This window comes from Herpailurus yagouaroundi, unplaced genomic scaffold (assembly GCF_014898765.1).
Source record: "Herpailurus yagouaroundi ecotype Mexico unplaced genomic scaffold, PumYag 180, whole genome shotgun sequence".
Taxonomy (NCBI): domain Eukaryota; kingdom Metazoa; phylum Chordata; class Mammalia; order Carnivora; family Felidae; genus Herpailurus; species Herpailurus yagouaroundi.
In genome coordinates, this window is record NW_024412411.1 from 8,181,181 (window position 1) to 8,207,017 (window position 25,837).

The following is a 25,837-nucleotide window of genomic DNA, read 5'->3' on the forward strand; positions in this document are numbered from 1 at the left end:
ATGTTAAGGAACAGTGGAGATCAGAGAGGGCCCAAGCTGTCCACATACTCCCGGCCATCCCTGAAGGTATGTGCACAGAGGAGTTGCAAAAGGCCCCAGTGGAAAGCAAGGCTGGAACAGACTTAAAAATGATCTGGATTTTGAATGTGCTCCCCTCCTCTCCCCCACACATGGCTTGTTGTGTTTGAGCATAATATATGTCCAATTACTTCACTGATTGGCCACTAAGCTATGCAGACAGAAGCTTAAAAAGCAATAATGAAAAATAACCAAACAGAGACACCAGTGGCCACACTGTGGGAAAGAAAGATTTCAGAGATTTAACCTAGGCATGTTCTAAACACAGAAAAACAACAACAATAACAACAACAACAAACAAGAAAAAAAGAGTGGTAAACAACTCTTGTTTGTAAAACAACAATCATCATGAGAGAAAATCAGAACCCAGAGTTGTTACAATATAGTAACTAAAATGTCCAATTTTCAACAATAACAGGAGCACAAAGAAACAGAAAAGTATGACCCAATAATCAGAAAGCCAAAAACAGAAACTGAGAGTGAACCTAAATGTTTTCATTAGCAGATAAATATTGTAAAGCAGCCACTAAAAAAAATGTTCAAAGACCTAATGGACATCACGTCTAGGAAATTAAAGGAAAGCATGGCAACAATTAATCAACAAACATAGAAAGTCAACAAGGAGACAGAAACTCTAAAAAGGAACCAAAAGTAAATTCTAGAGCAATACAGTACAATAAAACAAAAATTCACTAAGAAACTCAAGAACAGACTCAAGATGTCTAAAGAAAAGCTCAGTGAACTTGAAGATAGATCAATATAAATTATACAAATCTGAAGAACAGGGGATAAACATGTGAAGAAAAAGGAATAGAATGTTAGGGATCTGTAGAATAACATGAAGCATACCAACAAACATAACGTGGGCCCCAGAAGGAGCAGTCAGGGAAGGGGCAGAAAATATATTGAGGAAATAACAGATAAAATGATCCCAAAGTGGACAAAGGCATTAATCTATACATCTAAGGAACTCAATGAACCCTGGATAAGATAAATGCAAAGACAGTCATACACAGACACATCATAATCAAACTATTAAAGCCAAAGATAGAATCTTAAAAAAAGAAAAAAATGACTCATTATGTACAGGAGAACATCAATATAATTGTCTTACCTCTCATCTTTTTTTACCTTGTTTATTTATTTATTGTTTAGTAACCTCTATGCCCCACATGGGGCTCAAACTCATGACCCTGAGATCAAGAGTCACACACCCTTCGAACTGAGCCATCCGGGCACCCCATGACTTCTCACTTTGAACAACAGAGGTCAAAAGAACTGAAAGAAAAATAACTGTCAACCAAAAACTCCACATCCAGCAAAACTCTCCTTAACAAGTAAAGGCAAAATAAAGACATTCCCAGATCAGCAAAAATGAAGAGAATTCACTGCTAGGTGATATGCTTTACGAAGTCTTTCAAGCTGAAAGGAAATGATGCCAGGATTTATTCTCAAATCCATAGTTAGAAGTGAGGAGCATGAGAAGTAGAAAACATATGGGTTAATATAAAAAAGTCAGTAAATACATATTTTCTCATTTCTTCTCTTAACATCTTTTGAAAACATAAGATTGTGTAAAGTAATAATTATAACACTGAATTTAGGTTTATCATTTATATTATATATTATCTGCCTATCTATCTGTGTATATATCTAGATCAATAATAACACAAAGAAAGGAGGAAGGGATTGTCATCTTGGAATAAAGTTTCTAAACTTTACTGGAATTCAGTTAGTATTAATCTAAAGTGGACTATAATAATTTAAGATTCATACTGCAATCCTTAGAGCCACTAAAAAGTCCTTTAAAATATGGTTAAAACAATCATCAAAAAAGTAAAATCTAAAAATCTTTATTGAACACACCACAAAGAGGCGGGAGAGTGGGAACACAGGAATAAAACAGATAAGGGACATATAATAAAATACATAGCAACGTGGCAAATATAAATAGAATAATATTAATAATGATATTAAATGTGAATGGTCAAAATAATCCATATAAAAGGTGAATATTGTCAAAAAGCAAGATCCAATGATATACCATCTATAGGAGGCATACCTTAGGTTCTAAGACACACACAGGTTGAACGTAACACAGAACAAAACAAAAACCATAAAAACAGAAACCAAAAGAGATCTGTAGTGGCTACTATAACATTAAATAGAACCAGGACAAGAATTGTCTGTAGAAATGAAGAGGGGCATTTTATATTAATAAAAGAGCCAATACATCAGATAATGTGACAATTGTAAAGGGATATATGGTTAACAACCTCAAAAAGCCTCAAAATTCATGAATCAAAAGCTGAGAGAGCTGAAAGAAAAACTAGATCATCGGAGACTTCAATAGCACACTCTCAATCACTGATAGGAAAACGAGACAGGAAATCAGTGAGGATATGAAGGACTTGAACAACACTGTAAACTCAGTGGGCCTACCAGACATTTACAGAACAATCTACTGACGGGACTGCTGAACACACATCCTTTTCAAGCAAACATGGAACATTGTCAAGATCTGCCATATGCTAGGCCATTAGACAAACATCAATAAATGTAAACTAATTGAAATCATACAGGGTGTCTCATTTTATCACATATTGGAAATCAACAACAAAAAGATATATAAAGCCTCTGCGTCCCTCTTCTGGTTTAACAAAGCATGGCCTGCAGTAACCAGATGATGGGGCAGCTGTCTCTCTCCTGGGAAAGGAATACTTCTGGAGGAAGTAAGAATTCTGTTCCCACTGATCCTCTTTTTTCCTCCCTTATAAATACCTCTCTTTCTCCATTCAGTTAGAAGTTGCAACCCCAAGAAAATGGGTGGTACTATACCTATTAGAGGCCTTTAAGTGGGCTGATATTCAATGTCAGAAACCATAAAAAATGGAGTATTCATCTACATGACCCTAAACACCTACAGGATAGTTACAACATATGCAGATCTAAGAGCGATCCTCTGAGCAGTATTCAGTAGGTTAATTCATGCTCAGAGAAGTGCAGGTTTACTGAACCTAACCAGGGTCATGTGTTACACAAGGTGTTTTAATATCTTATTCCCCGAATCTTTACCAAAACTCTATGGGGTAGGCATGATTCTCATTTCACAGATGAGAGAACTGAGGCTCAGAGAGGTTAAGTTACCCAAAGCCACACAGGATGGGTAAGGCCTGTGACATGAATTCGCCAAATTTAGAAATTTTGTTATCTGTTGTTAATGGAGAATAGGGTTACAGAGAATTCAATGCAAAGGGGCAATGGAAAAATGAATTTTTCTCTTACAAATTTAACAATGAGTTCCTAAGTGACATTTGAATGATTTTACTTGATGAGGGCATTGAAATATTTTATGATAACATTTTTAACATTTTTAATACAATGTGTGTGTGGAGTGGCGGGGGGTGGGGTGGGGAGGATAGGAATTCATTATTCTCATGCTACAGGTGAGAAAACCAGAGCTGAGACACAGACTATGGAAGTGACTTGTCCAGTGTGACAGAGCTAAATGGGGGCAAAGCAGGATGTAGAACCCAGGCCTCCCAGACCCTGGTGAGTGTGGAAAACAGCAGTTGTATTGGGTATCATTGCTCCGTAACTGAAAAAATGCAAGCTGTGTGTAGGCAATGAACTCCTGACCCAAACTGAGGTCACCTGCCCTCTGCTGGAGGGGTGTTGAAACCTACCTCCAGAGGGCAGAGGGGTGTTGAATAGCCTGTGCACCTGGGAACAGATAGGAAGGGGGGTGTCCCCATCCCCAGAGAGCCGACGACGTGTGTGTTAGGGCAGGATGCCCCCACAGCTCACTCCTCCACCTACAAGCCTCACAACCCCCTTTCCCTTCCTAAAGGCTGACCATCATCCCTAAATCCTCTCCGTTGCTCGGCCAAGTCCACCTATCCTTCCTGAAAGAGCAGCAAGAAGGTAGCTCTTTGCTGTGACTCTACACTGTGCCGTCTGCACAGGCCCATTGTTCTTCCTGTTTTTCCTTCGTTCTGCCCGAGATGCAGTCCTGACTCGTTGTGTGGAGTTCTACCAGGCGTCACTTAGCTATGCGCCATGCCACTGGGTTTCAAACAGCAGGGGACTCCAGAGTTTTAGACCTGCAGCTCGTGTTCGGTGAATGGGATTTTTATGAGGCCGCCGCAATCAGTCTTGCATACAGGGTGCTAAAAATTTTTATGGCTGGCTGGGATTTGTTGGAAGCGCCAAGCTGGAACGTGATGGAGTTTCCCATTAGAGAATGTCCCCAGGAAAGCGGGCTTGCGTGGTTCCCTGGTACTCGGAGGTGTCAGAGAGCTGGTTTTATGGAAAGCAATTTCCTCAGTAAAGAAAAAATATGCTCCAGAGACGGAGCGATTTCAGCACAGGGGCCCTGCCACCCTGGGTTTAACGGGCTTCCTTAGCAGGCGGTCCCTGGTGATTGCAAAGACAAATGGGTCCTACCCATTCTGGCTGCTAGCAAACTTTTCTTCCCTTCCGTTCTTTAAAAACACACATTTAAAAAATAAATAATAAAAAGGTTTGAAATAAAGAAAATGAGCTGTAATGATATCAACTACTCAATAGTATTGTTCACATTGTTATATATGCACATATATTTTTGACATAGTTTGGACACAGCTACGATACAGTTTTATAACTTTTCTTTAACGTTTTATGATAAACATTCGAAGTCATGAAAATTGCTTTGTAGACCTCATTTTAAGTAACTTTATAATGTTCCATTAGGCAGATATACCATAAAGTAGTACCATTTTCCATATTGTTGGGTATGGAGGCAGTTTCTGATTTTTTTTTTATTATAAATAATGGCACCATGAACATCTGGGAACATAAAGTTTTGCTCATATTTCCAATGAGTTCCTTGAAATATATTTCTAGAAGTAGAATTACTGGATCAAGGATGTCACATTAACAATTTTTTTTTTAACATTTATTTATTTTTGAGACAGAGAGAGACAGAGCATGAATGGGGGAGGGTCAGAGAGAGAGGGAGACACAGAATCTGAAACAGGCTCCAGGCTCTGAGCCATCAGCAAAGAGCCTGACGTGGGGCTTGAACTCATGAACTGCGAGATCATGACCTGAGCCGAAGTCAGATGCCTAACCGAATGAGCCACCCAGGCACCCCTACATTTTAAAGTGTCCTGATATATATGGCCAACTTGCTTTCCCTTAAGGTGTTATCAGTTTACACTTCCATTGACCGTATATGAGAATGTGTATATTACCACACTTGCCAACACTGAGATCTTCAGTTTTTAATGTATCTATTAATTTACAAAATACAAATGTCATCTCATTGTGTCTTAACTTGCATTTTTGAAGTTTATTTATTTTGAGAGAGACAAAGAGACAAAGAGACAGAGAGAGAGAACTAATGAACTCCAAGCAGGCTCTATGCTGTCAGTGCAGAGCCCAACGTGGGGCTCGAACTCACAAGCCATGAGATCATGACCTGTGCCCAAACCAAGAGTCGACACTAACCAACTGAGCTACCCAAGCACCCCTTAACTTGAATTTTTGGATTAATAGTAAGGTTGAACGTTTTGCTCATATGTGTATCAATTATTTGCATTTCTTTTGTTCTACTAATGTCTTAATGTTTTTTCTCTTTACTATAGAAAGGATTGTCTGCTATATTTGCTACTATATATATATATATATGTGTGTGTGTGTATATATATATATATATATATATATATATATAAAATATCACACACACACACACACACACATATAATTTTTTTCTTACCAATTTGATGTTCCTGGCAAACCTCTCAAGCAAAACCCAAAGGGAGACCCTTTGTACATCTGTACAATGATCAACCCAAGGATGTCCCAGGCCCCAGCATTTCTTTATATACCATTCTTTCTTGCCCTTATCACCCACCTGCCTACCTTTACATGATACCTTTTATGTGCTAAGCACTAGGACATGGAGTTAAAAATATGGCTCCTGCCCCAAAGGAACTCACAGTCAGTGGACCGAGTGTGTATATGTAATCAGAGGCACTTAGAGAAAGCACTTTGGGTCACTAGGGCTCAGAGGTGGCTTGGGGAGATGGGGGTAGAAGTCCTCGCCTGGCTTACACCGTCACAGGCAAGTTTCCTCTGGTCTACCAGGTGACAGCAAAGCACAGGAAGGCCAATGAAAGATCGAAGCACGAGGCTCCACTTCAGCACCTTGACCATGTAGTTTGGAAGCAAGAAGGTAAGCTTTGGGATCAGGCGCTGCCCCTGACTAGCTGTGGGGCCTTGGACATTTTACTTCTCCTCTCTGGGTCTTAGTTTTCTGATTTCTACAATGGGCCATGCAATCATCTGTGAGAAATAAAATGTCTGACACAGAGGAGGTACATTTCCTTCTTTATTAAGCTCATCCTTATTAAGGATGTGCCCCACCCTCTTTAAAATCAATTAGAATTTTCTCTTTTTAAAAATTTCTCTCCATGTGAAACAGACCAACTTCAGTGAATATCTTATCTTCTGTCCTCTGCCTGAGAGAGTTAACCACAGATGGGCCCAAATGCAGGCTGTGACCTGCCCTGCTCCTTGGAGGACACTGCGCCTGCCCCCACCTGCTCCCTTCTGGCTAACCATAGCTCTGATTCTAGCTCCTGTTAGATCAGCCTCTGGGCCGCTGAAGTATTCCTTGAATCAGAGTTACAGGGCCAACTGTGTCTTTCCAGCTGTCTTCTTTCTGCTAATAAAGCTCTTACATGAGGCTCCCAAACAGTCCCGAAATCTGTTTTGACCTTGGTGTGGTGATGGTTAATACACAGAAAGCAAGAGAGAGTGAGAGAGCATATGCACCTGCATGTGGGGGAGGGGCAGGAGGAGAGGGAGAAAGAGAGAGAATCCCAAGCAGGTTCCACACCCAGTGTGGAGCCCAACACGGGGCCTATCTTACAACTCTGAGAGCATGACCTGAGGCGAAATCAAGAGTCAGATGCTTAACTGACTGAGCCATCCAGGTGCCCCTGGTGATGGTTAATTTTATATGTCAACTTGACTGGTTCATGGGGTGCCCAAATATCCAAACAGTATTTCTGGATAGATATGTCTGTGAGGGTATTTCTGGATGAGATTAGCATCTGAATTCATAGAATGAGTAAAGCAGATTGCCCTTCCCAGAACAGATGGGCAGGCATTACCCAAACCTCTGAGGGCATAAATAAAACAAAAATGTGGAGGAAGGGAGAATTTGCTCCCTCTGCCTAACTGCCTGAGCTGTGACATTGAACTGGGCATGATACCACTGGCATTCCTGGTTCTCAGGCCTTTGGACTAAGAATGGAACTATCCTGGCTCTCTTAAGTCTCCAGTGTACAGACAGCAGATCATGGGACTTCTTAGATTCCATAATTAATGAGCTAAATCCTTATGCTAAATCAATCAATCTATCTATCTCCCTTCCTCCCTCCTTTCTTTCCCTCTTTCCCTCCCTCCCTCCCACCCACCCATCCATCCATCCATCCATCCCTCTCTTTCCCTCCTCCCATCCATCTATCCATCCATCCATCCATCCATCCATCCATCCATCCTATTGGTTCTGTTTCTCTGGAGAACCTAATACAGTCCTGTTTCTGGATGCCTGTTATGGTCACCTGAAAAAGGCCTCCATAGGCCAGTCCTGCCTTGCTTCTATGAGACCTTCTTCCAAGACTGACCTCCCTGAGGTCCTTGGCCTATGTGCCTCCATTCTGGAGTGTGAAATCTGTGGCCAGATCCTGGCCAGAACCTTGGCTGAGGCCTGCATCCTTCTCACTTGGCAGCTCCTGTCCAGCATCGGGAAGTCAGTCTGGTGCCCGATGCTAATGTTTGTTCAGTGCCCTGAAGGTTGGGAGAAACTTATGGCCAGAAATGAATATAATTTAGATGAATATCACAACTGAAATCAATAGCACAGTCACTAAGCATGAAGTCGAACAGACAATTTCCCCAGGAAGGGTACCCTGACCATCTCTTTTTTTTATTGCCTTTTCAAAAATCCAGTGACTTCAACTGTCATTCTGATTCATGAAACCAAATTCCGGCCAAAGTTCTTCCCTGGGTTTCCTTCCTTTCCAGAAAACCTACTTCTTGAGAGGGACCCCCAGCGGATTTCCCACCTCCATGTATCTTTGTAAAAAGGTTGGTGGGGCAGCAGCCAGGTGGCCTGCCACAGCCCTCATGACAAACTCATCAAGCCACCAGCCCTTAGAGGAGCAAAGAGGAGCAAAGACCCACAACATAATAAGCCAGCGAACTGGGACAGGCTCCTCCATCCCAGGGGCCATGAGGTTGAATTCTATAGCACAGTTTTCAGATCTTTAATTCAGAGAGCCAGAGATCTCACTGGGAGGGCTGCCTCTGTCTTTAACCCCTATGTGTTCCGCTTTTCCCTGATGGTCCTGGTAGACCCCTTTCTCTGCAGGAGGACAAGGTCTCTGGAGCCAAGGCGCTAAAGAAGAGAGATGGCTGCTGGCCCATCCCACTACCTGCAGGATCTCTCCGGCAAAAGCTGGAAGGAAGAGGAGACCGGTGCTCGTGCTTACTTCACACCTACATGCCAGGCAATCCCCCATTTAATCCTGGTGATAACCCCACCCTGGAGAGCATTGCCCCTGATTTCCAGAGGAGGAAACTGAGGTAGAGTTTTTCTGCTGTCTGACATAAAGCAGGTGCTTGATAAATGCCGGTCAAGCTGAATCATCTTCAGGTTCTTGAGAAATGCTAAAGCTTTCTGAAAACATGAAGAACTGTAACTCATATTGTCAATGTGCTTTGCTGTGCTGAATGAGCTTCAGGAGGTACAAGACAGCATTTACTGAGTTTCGGGTGTATTCACACAGGAGAGACGCTAACTGTCCCTCACACGTGTGCTCTCCCATCTCGGGTCTGGACTCGTGGCTGCCCAGCTAAGGACGACATTGCTCAGGTCCCCGTTTACCTAGGTGGGGCCGAGGCACTGGATCGCACCTATGGAATTGAACATCTCCTCAGTCTGGGTGGTTAGGAAGCAGGTCTGCCTCTTCTCCCTTTTCTCCTATTTTGCAGATGACTCTGAAGCTCTTGGGGATGGAAGAGCCACAAGACAGAAGGAGTCTGGGTCTCTGAATCATGCCTGGAATTAGGAAATGTTGCCTGCCAACCAGGAACACTGCATCAAACTGATGCATGGATAAGATATATGTACACAAGCCTCTGAAACTGTGGGGTCTGTTTCCTACCATAACTGGCATTATCCTAGTATAGTAGATGTGGTTTATATTCCTGGGCCTCTTTGCCAGTGGACGTTCGGGGCGTGGCAGATGATCAGGGGACACAGAGCTCTGATTAAGCCTATCTCGTACTCCTTCCCTTAGGTCCTTCAACAGGAGCAGCCACACCAGACTGTTCCCACCCCTTTTGGCCTCTCTGCAGTCCTCATGATGTCCCCTCAGGCCATTATACTCTTTTACACTGACAATATTCTACCTTGCCTTCACAGTGTCCCGTATGTCACCCCCTCGGGGAAGCTGTCCGTGACGCCTCCTCCCGCAGGCAGAGTCAATCATCTCATGTCTCTACGGTGATTATCAGACTTGTCCTGTTGCTGTTTTTTGACGACTCCTTCCCCACCCAGCCCTCCTCCACTGCGCTGTCTGGGCCAGGCGCCAGGCCCGACGCCTTTCTCCTTGCCCTGTCAATACAGGCCTGACAGTACAGACATGGCGGGGAGCAAGTGGAATCCAGCACTCCCGCTGGAGTGCCGAGGAACTGGCAGAACTCCTGGAGGGCTGGGTGGGTAGGACTCCAAGTCCAAATCAGGCCCGCTGGGAAAGGGGGCTGCGATCAGTCAGTGCCGTCTGCCACGGGTGTAGGTCGAGGTAGCTGCTAAATGCATGCCATGCATCTGCTATCTCGGATGAAATGCACCCTGGTCCATTAGAGGCGAGGGAATACTCCAAAATTCCAAAGCCTCCACACCTCAATCCCAGCCGCAGCCCCAGCCCAGACAGCAGCCCTGGGGCCCTACGTGATCTAGCTGCTCTGTGACTATTGCACCTCTGGGCTCCTGGCTGTCCACCTTCCCGTGCTCACGGAGGCCACTAGGTCCTCCTTGCCGTCACCCAGGCTCACCAAGCATGCTCCCGGCTGCGGGGTCTCTGCAGTGGTGTGTCCTCCATTGGGGAAATTCCTCTCCTGGATGACTGAGCCCCTTACCGCCTTCAATTCTTTGCTCAAATGCACCCCAAGGTTACTTTTCTCACCACTCTGTTTCAAGTTGAGACTTTCCTCCCGACTGACTTTCCTACCTGATGTTCCAGACTCCCCCACTTCCTATTTTATGTTGCCCTATAGTCTCTTTTACTGCTCAACATACTCTATGACAATCTTATTTATCTGTCCACGAGGGCAGCGTTTTGCTGCTTGTATCCCCAGTGTCCCCTACAGTGCCCGGCTCACAGCAGACGGCCCATAAATATTTGTTGGAAGAATCGACAGCGAAGAAGTGGGCAAGTCGGGGACTCATGCTCGGGCCATTTCCACTGTAACGAAAAGCTGCCCGTTTGCTCAGCAGCTAACTTGAATGTGACCTGTAGGATGTCCCAGCCAACAGAGCCTAAGGAGCCAAGGCCCAGTGACCTGTTCTCTCTTCCCCACAGCTCACCAGCAATTCGAGAGGAGGCCTCTATCTGCTGGTTCCCTGCCGGTCCCCTCAACTTTGGGATCCATGTGTCTATTAATTTGTTATCTAGTTAAGGACCACTAGGACTGCGCTTTTCCAGAATGCCCTCAAACCAAACTAATACAGCATATGCGCATTCTAATCAATGGAGATGGTTCTCCTTAAAGTCTGCCTTTAGCAGCCAGAAACTGCTGCACTCCCAGGTCTAGGGCTGGGAAGTACCTTCTCACTTCATTAGGCCCCAAATGGTCTAAGCGCACAGTGGCCACCAGGGCTCTGCTTAGACAGCGAGAGGCAACTGTTTCAGGGGCCTGGGTGATGAGCGAGCAAGACTCTCTGTAGGGAGGACTGCCTTTTCTCTGTCCTTTGCAAACTGAGTTAAAACCACAGAGAAAGTAGGCTCTGGGAGACACGAAGGGGGGCAAAGGTGGGCCAGAGAGCCTTAAGGCAGCCTTGGCCAAGTGCCAAAACTTTTACAACCAGGAGGCCAAGGGTGGTGGATGTGCACACAGCTCTCCCTGGGGTTAGGGGCCCCTCACTGGGCTTCAGCCATACTCTGACTCACCGACATGCTCTGACACACTCACACCTCTGCTGACATATAGACATACTGACAGACACATGTTCTGACAAATGGATTTAATGGCATACTCTCAACATGCTCTGACATATATGTATATATGCACATACACCTACTCAGCCATACTCTGAAATGCAGACATACTCACGTACACATACTCTGACTCACAGACATACACAGTCGCACGTACTCTGATGTACGGACACACTGACATGCTCGCACGTATTCTGACGTACAGGCACGCTCACACACACTCTGACGCATGGACGTACGCACACGCTCGCCCCGGTGCCGGCACACTCACGCGTCTCTGCCGCTGCACGCATCTCACTGCCTCACTCTACAGGAGTAGACACGGGAAACATTTGTCGAACCGAGTTAAAATATCTCATTAGGCTACTGGGAGAAAATCTACGTAAGAAGCTCAGCACATGATAATGATTCCTGAGTCCACGGTCTAAGGCACTACAACTGCGAACACTTGTGCTGCCCCGAGTGGTGCCAGGAACCAGTGTAATGAAGCGACGCTGCACTGCTCCCACAGGTGCGAGGAATACTGGTGGCCACCTCTTCCCGTCTCATCGGTGGGTCATCAGCATATGGGGGAAAGCCAGCCCCATGATTCCATGAGAAAAAAGCCAGTTAGTGTGTATGCGTGTGTGTATTCTAAGAAACGCCTTTATTGTTCAACTCCCCCACAGTGCAAAACCTATTCAATTAAAACAACAGGCAATAAAAAATTATACTGTAGCTTTCTAGTAATGTCTGTTACGGTAAAGAACCAAAGGAGGGGAAAGGATTCCATAGCATTTGAGAGTCTGCTGTGTTTCTAGCGCCATACTTACTGGTGAAGATTCCACACGGAAGGAAAGAGATACAGTTCCTGCCCTCATGGAGCTTTTGGTGTGGTGAGGAGACATAGAATACATGGAAACACAACAGACAGCCAAAAAAAAAAAAAAAATGGCCATATGTGCTATGTAGCATGTAAAGAAACAAGACAACTTGAGAGAGAATACCAAGACATTAGTTCGGATCATATTGTCAGAAAAGTTCTGAGATGGCAATTAGGTTGAGATCTAAAGAATGAGAGGGGCGAAGAATGCCAAAAGTAGATGGAGGAGCATTCCAAGGAGGGGAACGGCATGTGAAAAGGGCAACAAGGGTGAGCTTCATGTGTCCAAGGAACTGCAAGTGTGGCTAGGGTGGGGTAAGGAGACTGGCAGGAAACAAGCCGGATGAAATTGCAGACCTTGGAGGGTCTCCTAGGCTGCGGAAAATCTCTGGATTTTATTTTAGGAATGAAGGGAAGCCATAAAAGGGTTTCAAGCGGGAATATAACAGCGTTCCAGTGTCTATCTTGCAAAGATATTTTGCATAGGAGACAGAGTGGCAATTGGGAGAAGAGGAAACAGTAGTTCAGCTGAAAGACCATGGGGACTTGAATTAGGGTTGAGGAGAGATACACTGAAAGATGGATTTGGGATAGGGTTTTGGTTTTGTTTGTTATTTTTATTTTTTTTGGAGGTAGAGCCCGTAGGACTTGTTATTGATTTGGATATGGAAGCTTAAAGAATGACAGGAATCAAAGGTGACATAGGTTTCTAACTTAGGCAAACAGGTAGTTTTATTTGTTGCGATGGGGAAGAATCTGGGGAGATACAGGGCTTGTGGTCATGACCATGAATTATGTTAAGTGTGAGAGGCTCGCTACACATCCAACTAGAGATGTTAGGAGATGACTGGAGACAGAAGTGTGGAGTTTAGGGGAGAGGTAGGGGCTGAAGATATAAATCTGATTGGTATTTAAAGCCCAGAAATGGATGAGATCACTTTGAGAGTCAAGGTGGGAACCGTTAAATGACAGGAGAGATAATGAAACAGATAGCACTCCCCATGCCCAGGAAAAACTAGCTGAATGAAATCCCATAGTTAATATCATATATGTGACTAAGTCTCTGGGGGGGGGGGAGCATTCAGCTGCCAGCCCCTTACTGGAGTCACCAAGAGACCCCAAGGTGAATGACAGAGGGGGTGTGACTGTGGACTGGTCAAGAACAGGGTGTGAGTCTGGATCCTTCCTTTCACATTTACTTGCTGAGCTCTGGATGCTCTATGTGCAAAGAGGTAATTATAAGACCCACCTCACAGAGTCGTCATGAGGGTGAACGTGTGTGCACATGGTTCCTCGCACACAGTAAATTCCCACTATTGTTACCATTAAGCTGCATCCACAGAGGTGGCCTGGCTAGGAGGATGGGGGAGATCAATTTCTCTCTACTTCGAGCGCGACAGACTGTCCCTGGTAGATCAGTTGGCCCATTCTGGGCCCCACATACTCAGAAAGTCACAGACAAGCAAGAGTGGCCCAGACCGCATACCCTGTGAGGAGAGGCTGAAGGAACAGTCTGGATAAAAGAAGCTGAAGCTGAGAGACGTGAAGTGGGTAGGGAGTTGGTTTCTGTTTTCATAAGAATGAAGGGTTTTACCAGAGGTGAAGAACTGGCCTTGTTTTGTGGGGTTCCAAAGGGGAATCAGTAGAAGCAGCTATAATAAGGCAAATCACCACTGGACACCAGGAAGAATGTTCTAATACAAGGCATAGAAAGTCTATTTAATATGCGAACTTTAGATCTTAAAAATGGAAGAAAGGTAAAAATGCACATTTATATCTTCTAAAGAAATCCTGGAAGGATACACAGAACCCCAAAAGGAATTACCTATGGGAGGGGGATAAGGGCTGCTGGGAACTGAGCAGGAAGGAGGGGAAGGGGTGGAAATAAAACTCTTCATCATGTCCCATTTTATCTTGTTTGACTTTCGAACCGTGCGCACATATTTCATATTCAAGAAATTAAACTAGAAATATGACTGTAGCAAGCAGGCAAGCATGCAGGAAAGCAGGAAGGAGAAAACAGGCTGCGTGGGGAGCAGGGCTGCGTGGGGGAGCAGGGCTGGCTTCATGAAGTTGGGGTGTCATACAGGACCCTGGACTCTGAAGGGCTTACACATGACTTAGTACTCTGGGCTGCTGTCTTAAACTTATTAATAATCTTTAAACATGGAGCCCTCCATTTTCGTTTTGCACTGGGTTCCACAAATTATGCAGCAGGTCCCGCATATGGGGTGGTGGTGGAAACAACAGTCCTCGTCCTCAGGGGACTATGAGCTGGGGCTAGGAAACCACTCAGCTGAATGCCATGGGATGGCCTCCAGCACAGGCAGAAGATGAACTGGGTGACCCTGAAATACAGGAAGCTCCTCATGTTAGGTATCTCTTACGCCAGAGCCCTACCTGCCGATCGCACATTCTGGCTGGCCGGGGATGCTTCTGGTCCGTGCCTGTTGCCCCAGTGTAATTATTAACAGTGATCCTGTTCACTCTGAGAAGTGTCCCAGTTTGGACACCAATTTAAACAAATTTTTTTTTCAATGTTTATTTATTTTTGAGAGATAGAGAGAGACAGAGCGTGAGTAGGGAAGGGGCAGAGAGAGAGGGAGACACAGAATTCAAAGCAGGCCCCAGGCTCTGAGCTGTCAGTACAGAGCCCAGTGCGGCTCAAACCCACGAACCGCGAGATCGTGACCTGGGCCGAAGACGGATGCCCAGCCGACTGAGCCACCCAGGCGCCCCTGGACACCAAATTTTATAGCCACCTAACCTCAGGCTTTCCTGCCAATAGCCACACACTTCATGTGATGGGCCAGGGCACATCTCCCTCACTTGGGCTGCTTAGTGATCAAGGCCGCTGCCTAGACCCCATCGGCCATCCCCAGGCATACCAGGCACAGGTATGTATGCACGCATGCATGCCTCCCCTAGCTCACAAGGAAGCTGATTATTTGTAGCCTGGCAGAAGACAGTTTTAAGATAAGGAAATGGCACACAGGCCTGACTGAAACAATGTACTCATCTCCGTCTGGAGAGGAAAGAGTGGCCAAAAAGAGATTGCTCGGAATAGGTTTGCTTGTTCCTGGAGACTTCCCTCCCCTTATTTTCAGAATGAGTTTAATATGTGACATGTGATTTGAGCAGGGCCTAGGGTGAGGCATGGTGGTGATTCACTCCAACCAAGCTAATCCACGTGTTCTTTGCAGGCTTTTTTTTTAGCCAGACTTTCAAACTGACAGTCTTAGAATGACTGGGCTGACAGGACTCTGGAGGTGAGTTAGTCCACCTCTTTTCACAGAGAGGAGAGCTGAGGCCCAGACAGGGGATGGGGCCTGCCCAGGGTCTTACGGTCTAGAATGCAGACTCCTACGCTCACCCCCCCATCACTTGGATTTCTTCTGGGGGGACTCCCCATCCAGCAGCAGTAGTTGAGAGGTGACTCATGGGAAAGCAAAGGAAAGCTTCTACAAAAAAAGATCCAGATGCATTTTCTGGAGTGCCTACTTTCCCCACACACTTCCACATCTCTGTGAAAGCGGGCGCTTCTGAGTACAATGCCTGTTCATATTGAAGACAGCAAATGCTTCCGAGGCCTAGACCCTTCACTAGTACCCAGGGCCTTGACCAGAGCCTGGTAGAGGGAGACAGAAAGGCAGGGAGCATGGATGGAAGTCAGCACAGGAGTCGGGACACAATGACCTGTGCACCATCCCGAAACTCCATTCTCTCACTTTTTCAGGGATGGGGGACAAAAAGGACTTCCAATTTTTGGAAGAGAGAACAGCGCACCCCCTCCGAAGCCCTTGCACCTCAAAAACCACCCAGGGTGCCATTTCTCCTTGGCTAGCCATAATAGCTGACTCTGCTAGAAAAGGCAGAATTGCCTTCTCCATATTTCAAGTTCCTGCTCAAATGTCAGCTCTTCCAGAAAGCCTCGAAGAGGAAGTTCTCCCTACTTTGTTCATAAAGCACATCCCACCCCCCTCCCCCCAACTCCCATTTCTTTATAACTTCAGGGACTGTTTATTGATCACCTTCTATGTACAGTGTTCTGTACTAAGTACAGGTTCTGAGCTAGGAGCCTCAAAATTTGAAGACAAATAAGATACTGTCACCGTGCTCAAGTTCCCAGTCCTGGGAGAGGGGGATTGAGGGAGGTGAAAACATAGACAGCACAGCATTAAAATGTGGGATTAGAAGGAAGTGCTGGAAGGTGAGGAATGCCAAGGGTGCCCCCCCGCCCTTAAACCAGCCTTGAGGCTCAAGAGAATTCTTGGCAGTGAGACTTGAGTGGCCTCTTGAAAGGTGAGCCTGCAGAGGCGAGGGGGTGGGGAACAAAGGTGAAAGGTAATGACCGACCACCTTGATATCCTGCCACTTCGGCAGCCTTTCAGCTTTGTAGAGTCTGCTGGACCCACTCATCTTTTCATGTCCCTGTATCCCTATCTCTTTCTCAGAACTCATCACTTCTTTGTTAAACAGATCAACAGTGGCCCTCACCTAGGGCAAAACACTCCTTCTTATCTTCCAGCCACAGACAAAACAAGGCTACCTTACAGACCCAGGAGGTTCAAAAAGCCCCTTGCTGGAGAGTTGGGCAGCTGGGATCGGCCTCTAGAACAACCCCAGCCATCAATTAACGCGACAGTAAGACTGACACTGAACACTAATTTTGCAGGCATAAACAGTGCTATTAGAAATTTCCTTCCAAATGTTGAGTTCATGTTGCTAATTCTGTTTTAATATTAACTATCCCATTTGGCAATTATATTTCAATAATGAAAAGGTTATCTGTACTGTAAGATAAATAATGAGAAAGATTCACTGGCTTCGGCTAGATCGTGGGAATTTATGTGTCATTGGAGCTGTATTCTCAATTACAACCCAACAAACTGATTAAATATCAGCCAAGCATGAACAATAGCTTGTAGCTCTGATTCCTCCACCTCACCCCACCTCTCACTGCTTCAAAACCTTGGAATATAAATGTGAATTTTTCCTGGCATTAACAAAGACTCAAACTTTCTATTTTTGACCTGTTGTCTGCTATGACAGACAACGTTCCAACCACCTGGGCCTCAAGATCGATGATGTAAGGAGAAAGGTGTTTCTCAGGTGGGCAAGGGAGTCATGTGGTCAGAGGCCTCTTCCTCCCACATTGATCTGCTCAGTTCACTTCAACCAACATCGACTGAGCACCTACTCTATGCCAAGCTCTGAGCCAGACCTACGCCCGTAGAGATAATTCAACAGGGGAAAAAAGCTGGTGCTGGGTACATGTCTTACTCCTCCGAGCTCCCAAGATCCCGTCTGCAGCTGCACACCTCCACCAATGACAGATCACACAGTGTCGGAACGACCTTTCCTGCTTCTGTCCCTTCCAATATATGGCATGTGGTCTCAAGGACAGAGGATGTATATTAATTGTCTTTGCATCCCTGCCGGGCCAGCCCAGAGCCTAGCACACAACAGACACTCAATGAATGTTTGCTGAATTTTAGTGAAGGCTTGAAATTTTATGTACGTTATTGACTCCTCACAGTGACCCACAAAGAAGTCCTTTCTTCTACACAGCCCTCATCACACTCAACTTGTTTCCCAGCCTCTTCCCAAGAATATAAGTATATGAAGGCAGGGCCAATTTATTATTCATTTAGTGACCTTCCATGGCTGAGAGACTGGCCATGTCTCCCCCAGTGTTTTCTCTTGTATCTGGGACTAGTGTCCTAGTGTTTAAGTTCTCCCAGGAGCAAACTCTGAAAAAAAAAAAAAGAGAGAGAGAGAGAGAGATCCAAGTGAAAGTAGTATCTGAGAAGGTATAGGTGAAGGAATGGGGATTTGAGACAGGAAAAGGAAGGAGGCCCAAACAGGTGCCTTCTCTGAAGTATCCCACCTGAGAAGTGATGCAACTGGGTGGTATTCATCCACCAATACCCATCAACCACGGGTAGAGGGGTGCTCCAGAGTGTGGTAACTGCTTGTCACTTCTGACCTCCTCTAGGCATGGGCAAAGTTGGTTTCAGAGTCCAGAGAAAGTCCCAGAGGAGGGGGGAAAAGTATAGTTGAAAGTTGGGCTGTGTCTACTGCAGTGATCAGAGGGTACGAATGGGGTACACACCGAAGTAGCCACGGATAAGGAATTATGATCACATGATGACAAGGCACCCCCCAGAGCATCCGAAGGGGATGGGATTTGGACATTCATGATGTATCTGGAGGTTGGGACTGGAGGACATCGAGGCTCTCTACAGCACTAATCTCCTAGAGTGTCATGACTGCATGTGTCACTTTGGCTTTCCAAATACAAACTACCTTCAGAAGAAAATCCTTTTGTTGTTGGACTGAGTGAGTAAAAGAGGTAGGCCTGTGACAGGAGGGTGCTGGGGCCACCTGGCTGGTTTGGCTCAACTATTGAGATCTCTTGAGAATCAAGGGCACTGATGCTGAGATAGCCCACAGGGATGGAGAGAGGGTGGAGGGTGGGCTAGAGTCCTAACAGGACACGTTAAGGAGGTCCAATAATCTTGCTGGCCTCCTCCAAGTCATCTGACATCTTATCAACCACCTACGTTGTGTCAGGGACTGTGTTGCCCTCTTTATGCATATTAATTTATATCAGTTAATCTTCACAGCCACCCTGAAAGATGTTATGAAAATACAATTTTGCAGATGAAGAAACTGAGGCTCAGAGAGGCCCAGCAGTAAATGCAAACCCAAGGTGGGAATGTGAATCTGTTCCTCATTTTGTGACCCCACAGTGCCCTTCTCTACAGCTGTTCATCCACAGCCTTCAAAGGAGGTGCCACTGAGCTCAGCTATGCAGTAAACAGCCCCAGTAAAGGATCTTTGTGCTGATTTGTGATTAAAGGCAAACATGATAATCAGTCCCAGGACCTGGGGGTGGGGGGAGTGGAGAGCTGTCCTCACCCTCACGCATTCCTCCATTCACACGGCCCTGGAAACCTTTCAACGTGACAGTAGCTGCAGCAATTACTCTGAAGACTGCAGAATAAAGGGTCCTGTCTGGAAATGCAATTATTTCAAAATAAAGGGTTTCTAAAAGACACACAAAAACGACAGCATTTTGTTGTCCTGAAACCGATACTCCCAATAAGGACAAAGATTAACCTTGATCAACGTCTGTAAAGCTTTGGCAAAAATGATGAACATGGTAAGGACCGTGAAGAAGATGGTGATGATGATGGAGGATAGTGATGAGAGTGGTAATGAGCATGGAGCTATGGAGACGGTGATGAGGAGGATAATGGCGGTGACGATGACGGTAGCAACTACCCATGCTTGAATCGTAAGTCCAAATCCTGTGCCTGTAACCACGACCGATTTGCTTCGTGCATTTACTTTTCCATTTGCTCAGCTGTTGAAAAAAAAAAATTCATTCATCTCTTCAAAATATTTATTTAGTCCCAGGTATACCTAAGATAGCTGCTAGACCCTTCTAATTCCCAATTTGTCAAGAAAATGCCTGTATCCTCACATTAGGGATAAATGAAAATGAGGGCGAATTGTATTCAAATAAAGATTTATCACAATGAATGTTCCCAAAACTGGTGTGAAAAGAACTATTAATGATTTTTCAGCTCCTGGAAGCTAATGTCAATGATCTACTTCATTGTTAATTAATGTGGCAGTAAAAAGCTGCTCAGTGATTGCATAAAGAGGGGGGTTGTCTTGCTTTTCACTGAGGCCTGCGCTCCAGGCCCAGCGGACCAGGATGGGTGGGTACCAAGAAGAGCTCTTGAAGGCCCGAGGCACAAGGCTGACATCTGTGGGGATGAACCTAGTGAGAGATTTGGGCAGCGTGTCCTGCGTTGCTAGGCCCTGGGGTGGCTCAATGGGCAACAGTGGGCCTCAAAGCCACTTAGTCTGCACCGTGGCACCAGGCAAGAAGCCCTGAACGTGATTGTAACAATCCTACAGTTCGGAGAAGTCAAATGACCTCTTGAGGTCACTCACTTGGTAAGTGGGGGAATTAAGACTTGATTGTATCTGCCTATGAGGTTTTTAAGTTTACCTAAGAGCTGCTTCCAATAGAGATGCCCACCCCCTACCCCCCTCACTTTCTATAGTGGGAACGACAATGAAAATGAAGGATGGAGAGAAGGCCTAGATGAGGTCTGGTGGCTGGGGCATCTGGGTTCTAGGTCCCAGCACCTGTTCTGTCACTGACTCAGACTGAACCTACCTGCAACACCTCTGTTCTTGGTGCTGCAGGATCTCCGTCTACGCAGAGAAGCGGTTGGTGTGTGGGGTTTCTCTCTTCTAGCCTCCCCAGAACTTCTCAGACTCCGGTTTACAGACCGCTCACCTATGCCTTACCTCATCTGCTCGAAAGAAAAACTACAGGACAGAGGAAGGGAGGGTGGTCTGTGCAGCTTGAATGGAAAGACTCGGGATACTATAAAGTTATTTATATCCAGAAAACACAGCTCTGGAGTAAACGGATGACTCATGGAAAAGTCACATTCAATATGCAGAAAACTAGTTTACATCTTAAACTAGATCTAGTTCCTTGTATTCTCTCGTTGCCTGCCCAGGTCATCTGTGAAAGTTTTGTCCCAAGAAGCTGAGCAGCTCAAGGGCAGGGACTGCAACGTGTGATTCTTTTTTTGCATCCCTCAGAGATTCTAGCACAATCCTGGGCGTGGAAGAGGATTGATGAATATTTCTGCCTAAATAAAGTTTCAGTACTTGTGCATGTTGCCTTTGAGTATTACCCCCGAGGTCACCTTGACCAGTACTTAGCTTTGCATTTTCTACAGATGGAGCCTGGGGCTCCGAGAAACCTAACAGCTTGGTCAAGGGCCGCTCAACCAGGTTTCTTAATTCCCAGGCTAAGGCTCTTGTCTCCAGCTTTTGAAAGAAGGTACAATTCTTCTCTGAGGAGAGGGATGAGGATGTTGAGAATTGTCCCTCTTGAAGACAGAGGCACCTGGGAGCGGGAGCATTCAGAGAACTGTCACAGATTCTCTGTGAACCCCAAGAAGACACGGGAGTGAGGAAAGTGAGTGCTCGGTTCCTTTTACTTCATCCAGTACAACGAATCCCGCTCCCTGACCTAGGGCTTGGTGATTTAAGTGCCTCTCTGTCTCTCACACTAGTCTGAGGGCCCCTGGGCCAGGGCTTGCGGTCACATTCCTGTGCATTTCCTGCTCCCTCCCAAACCCAAGACGGTCTGGCACAACGTTGGAATAAATGAATGAGTGATTCGGTCAATACAGTGGGGAGGATTTAGATGCTTTCAAAAGCATGCATGGTCCCACAGTCCCTAAAAACAGTCTCTGCTTTTTAATGAATAATAATAACTATTATTAAAATCAACATCTCTTTATGAAGTTTCGCAAACACTTCTGCAGGTCAAGAGCTATCATCTCATTTTGGGAGATCTTCCAAGGTCACGGAGACATTATAAGTAGCTGTCATTTACTGAGCTTCATGTCAAGACTTTTGTTGGTAATAGCTCATTTAATGCTTGGCAAAACCCCTCTTTGTTGGATACTATTATTATAATACCCATTGTTCAGATGAGAAGACTAAGGCTCCAGAAGGTGACCTGCCTAAGGTCACCTGGGCAGTAACTTTATTTAAAGCCAAAGTGATGTGACTCCAAAGCCTGAGCATTTTCTATTTAGGGCAAGCTCCATGATCAACCTCCCCGAAATGTGGGTTTGGATGCCCTAACGAGACACTGTCAGGCTGATGGTTCCTGTCAGCCAAATGGAGGCTAATAGAGAATTTTTATAGGGGCAACAAAAACAAGCCTATCTCTTAATAACATGGAATGAGAGTCTGCATGTGAGCTTCATGGCTGACTCCGGGTCAGGTGCATGCTGCTTACGAGTGTGTATTTGTGGGAGTACTCGTGTGTCTACTTATCTTCTCTGAAGCTGAAATACAACAGACCCATTCAGATCTCATCTCTTAAATATTCCTAGTGCTGCAAGCCCTCTATTCCCTGTGCGTCATTCCCTCTGTGTCAGCAATAAGGTAACAGGTGTCAGCGATCACCGTGTCTATGAGCAGGATTCAAGGGCAGTGCCTGGCCAGATGTGAACTGTTGGGCAAGTGTCCAGGGCTGAGAGGAACTACCGATAGTTTATTTTTTTTTTTTTAATGAAAATTGTATATATTAAAGGCATGTGATGGATTTGATATCCACATGTATAGTGGAATTATTACTGTAGTTTAGCTAATTAACATATTTCTTCCCATAGTTACCTGTTGTGTGTGTACTTGTGTGTGTGTGTGCGTGTGTGTGTGTGATGAGAAAATCTGAAATCCACTGTCTTCATTTCTATTTTGACATTCACGAAGGGTACTCTCCCAGCCTTGCATCACTCTGGGTGTGAGGCCAGAGACAGTTAAAAAGTAACAGTGGCTACAATAAAACCAACTAACGAAGCTGCCCCTGTTATCTCTGGGAAGAACAAGAGCAAATATTTGCAGATAAGATTCAAGGCAGAGCCCTTTCTGACAGTAGTCAGACCACAGGGGACTAAAGATTACCACCCAAGGAAGTGAGTAGAAGCAAGGGTTATATAGAGCACATGGACACAGGCATATGGCTGTGCTCCACCAATGTAGTCAAGCAGAGAAAGGAGTTGAGCAGTTAGGACATCTCCAAACTCTCCTAGATGGAAGATAGTGAAGCCCTTCTGGAACCCCAACAGTAGTATTACAGAAATCGTGCTTTACCCCTTCATAGAACGCTCACTTTGGGTCAGGCACTGTTGGGTACTTTCTATGAATCACCTCATCTTATCCTCACAACAAACCCAGAAAGGTGAGGGTTATTGTTTCAGCTTGACAGAGAAGAGACTTCAATGATTTGTTGTTAGGTTGACTAAAAGCTGGGCAGTCTGATCCCCAAACCCTACAGAGTGGCTGTGGACTTCCCGGACACAACAGATCACTCTAGATGATCGTGCAGGAGAAGGGACAGAACTTCCTGGACTTAGATAAAAGGGCAATGCTGATGGAATTTCTTGGAAGTCTTCCATTCAAACAACCCTGGGCAAAGCTGGCCACTCTGTGTAGACTCTGGTACTATTCTGTGTAGGAGTCGGGGTGGGTGGGGTGGGGGGAGAAGGCTGGGGTGGCAGTGAGATTTGTAAATCAGAATTCTGGGTTTTCTGGTTGAATGTGCCATCTTGAAGTTTCTTCCCTCCACTACTCTTTGTTTTTAATTTGACACAGCAAGAGGAAGAGGAATTAAGATAGGAATGAAGTCCTTGTTCTCAAAGATGTTCAAAGACAAACACTCTCATGTGGAATACAAGAGGGCAAATGGCAAGTGAGGTGGTAGATAAGGGGTGAATGTGGACTAAATAGGAGGCTTGAAGTTGGAATTATCCAGACATAAAAGCTCTAAAAGGGAACCTTGGGCAATTATGGGGAAGTTAGGGCAGAAAATGCTTCTAATAGCAGGTTTGTGGTTTCCTTGTGCAAACCACAGAAGGCTAACAATTCTCCCCCAACTAAGGCAAAGCCCAGAGATTCATGCAGTCCTAGCTTCCAAGAGCTAGGAAGGTCTTGGAGACCATGGTGAGTCCAGCTCCACTGTAGGCCAAGATCAGGGTATGCTGAATTTCCCTGGGTCACATAGCTCTTTTGTGACACAGCCAGGATACCACACTCTTCCAGTCAAAGCCTACTAGCTTTTGGTTGAGGATTTCATGGGTCAGGTGGTCACAGGGCCTGGATCCCACCAGGACACCCTGAATCTTCCATGTCATTGCTCCTATAAAGACCTAGAGACTAGAATTCTCAGCTGCATCTTTCTTCTTGGATTGATGTTCCTGCCTCCCCCAAATTTTACAGATCTGTACATTGGGGCAGCCCATGTCTCCCTTTCCTCAGTCTTTTTCCACATACTCATCTTCTCTTAAACCCATTTCTCTCATTTCCTTGGCCATTTTGTTGGTGGACATTTTTAAACCTTGACCATCTCAGGGCTTCCTGTAGGAGAGCCCCCTTCCTTCATGCATCTCCTTACGAGTGTTTACTGGGTGCCTGTCAAGACCTATCTATCTGTTCACCTGCTGAGCCCCAAGCATGTGTCGGATACTTTACACAGACTGAGCTTCAATGCAGCCCCCTTAGAGTCCTGCAGTGTAGATACCACAAACCCCAATTTACAGATGAGGAACCCAAAGCCCAGCTGGGTTCACTTGCATGAAGATCATACAGCTAGCACATGGAAGAGCTTGCTTGACCCTTGGAACTGGTTCTGTTAGAGCCAGGATGTCTGGATTTGAACCTGAGCTCTGCCACTTGGTAGCTATGTAACCCTGAGTACACTAATGTTTCCATGCCTCGGTTTCTCACTTGTGAAAGGGAGATAGTAGCAGGGTTGTGGTACAGATTTGGGGAGAAAATAAATATAAAGCACTTAGGAGATAGTAAGACCCCAATAAATATTAGGTACTGCTGTTGCTATATTATTATTATTATTATTATTATTATTATTATTATTATATATCAGGTTATCTAATTCTCAAGACTATGTGCTTTCCATTGTTCGCTGTTTCTCAAATGGCCTGTCTTGGGTCAGGTTCCCTGAGAACAGGGAACAGAAACAGACCCTGGGACGGAGATCTGTTGGTAGGAGGCTGCTTGCTATCAGGAACACCCCTGTGAAGGAGTGAGGGCAGCAGGACTGGGCAGAGAACACTGCAGTGCCACTTCTGGCTGTCTCGTGATGAGCTCCGGAGGTGAGCTGGCCGTTCCATGTTGCCTCAAAGGAGACTGAGGAGGCCGAGCCTTTCTATAATTCTCATGCCCACCCCCCTCCCCCAAGGAGGAGTCGCTGAACACAGGCTGCCTCCAGGGTTAGCCTTCCTGAGCCTGGGCTGGGTAAGGTAGCTCCCTTGGAGGAAGACAACCTCCCGAGAAAGAAGTAGCTGCCGGTACCTCCTGGCATCTGGGAAAACGAGTGCCTCAGCTTGGGGGTGCACCTGGGTGAGGCACCTTCTGCTAGAAGGATACGTATCCCCCTCCTCAGCGCGGGATTGCTGTTAGCGTGATTGCATCCATATCACCTGGGCGACAGTTAATGCGCTGTGGGGTCCCACCTTAGAGCACCGTCAATCATAATCCCTGGGAAGGGGGGCCCAGGATTCTTCACGTTTAAGCAGCACCCCAGGTGGTATGTGTGCACTCTGAAGTTTGAGAACCAGTGCCCTAAAAAGTTGAGGAAGTGGCCTGAAGTGGTCACTTGCTTGTTTGACATTTCATTAAATTTTCATATTTTATCTTAAGAATTCACTCCAGGGGATCCTGCGTGTCTTAGTCAGTTAAGCGTCCAACTTTGGCTCAGGTAACGGTCTCACAGTTTGTGGGTTCGAGCCCCGCGTCGGGCTCTGTGCTGACAGCTCAGAGCCTGGAGCCTGCTTCAGATTCTGTGTCTCCCTCTTTCTCTGCCCCTCCCCCACTTGCGCGCGCGCGCTCTCTCAAAAATAAACATTAAAAAAAGGAATTCACTCTAATTTTTCATCCTCTTTCATGATATATTCATATTTGCTTTAATACAAGAACATCTTTCCTTCATATCTTCAGAAATACAGGGCATCATCACTTTGCCTGATAATCTCCACACAGGCCAAGGATA

At 45.6% G+C, this 25,837-nt stretch overlaps 1 protein-coding gene across 6 annotated transcripts in view; it reads right to left on the reverse strand.

Annotated features, from left to right (window-relative positions):
• The window catches only part of TENM4 (teneurin transmembrane protein 4), a 2,953,639-nt gene that overhangs the window by 326,570 nt on the left and 2,601,232 nt on the right, over window positions 1-25,837 (reverse strand). The gene's annotated exons all lie outside the window — the stretch shown is intronic.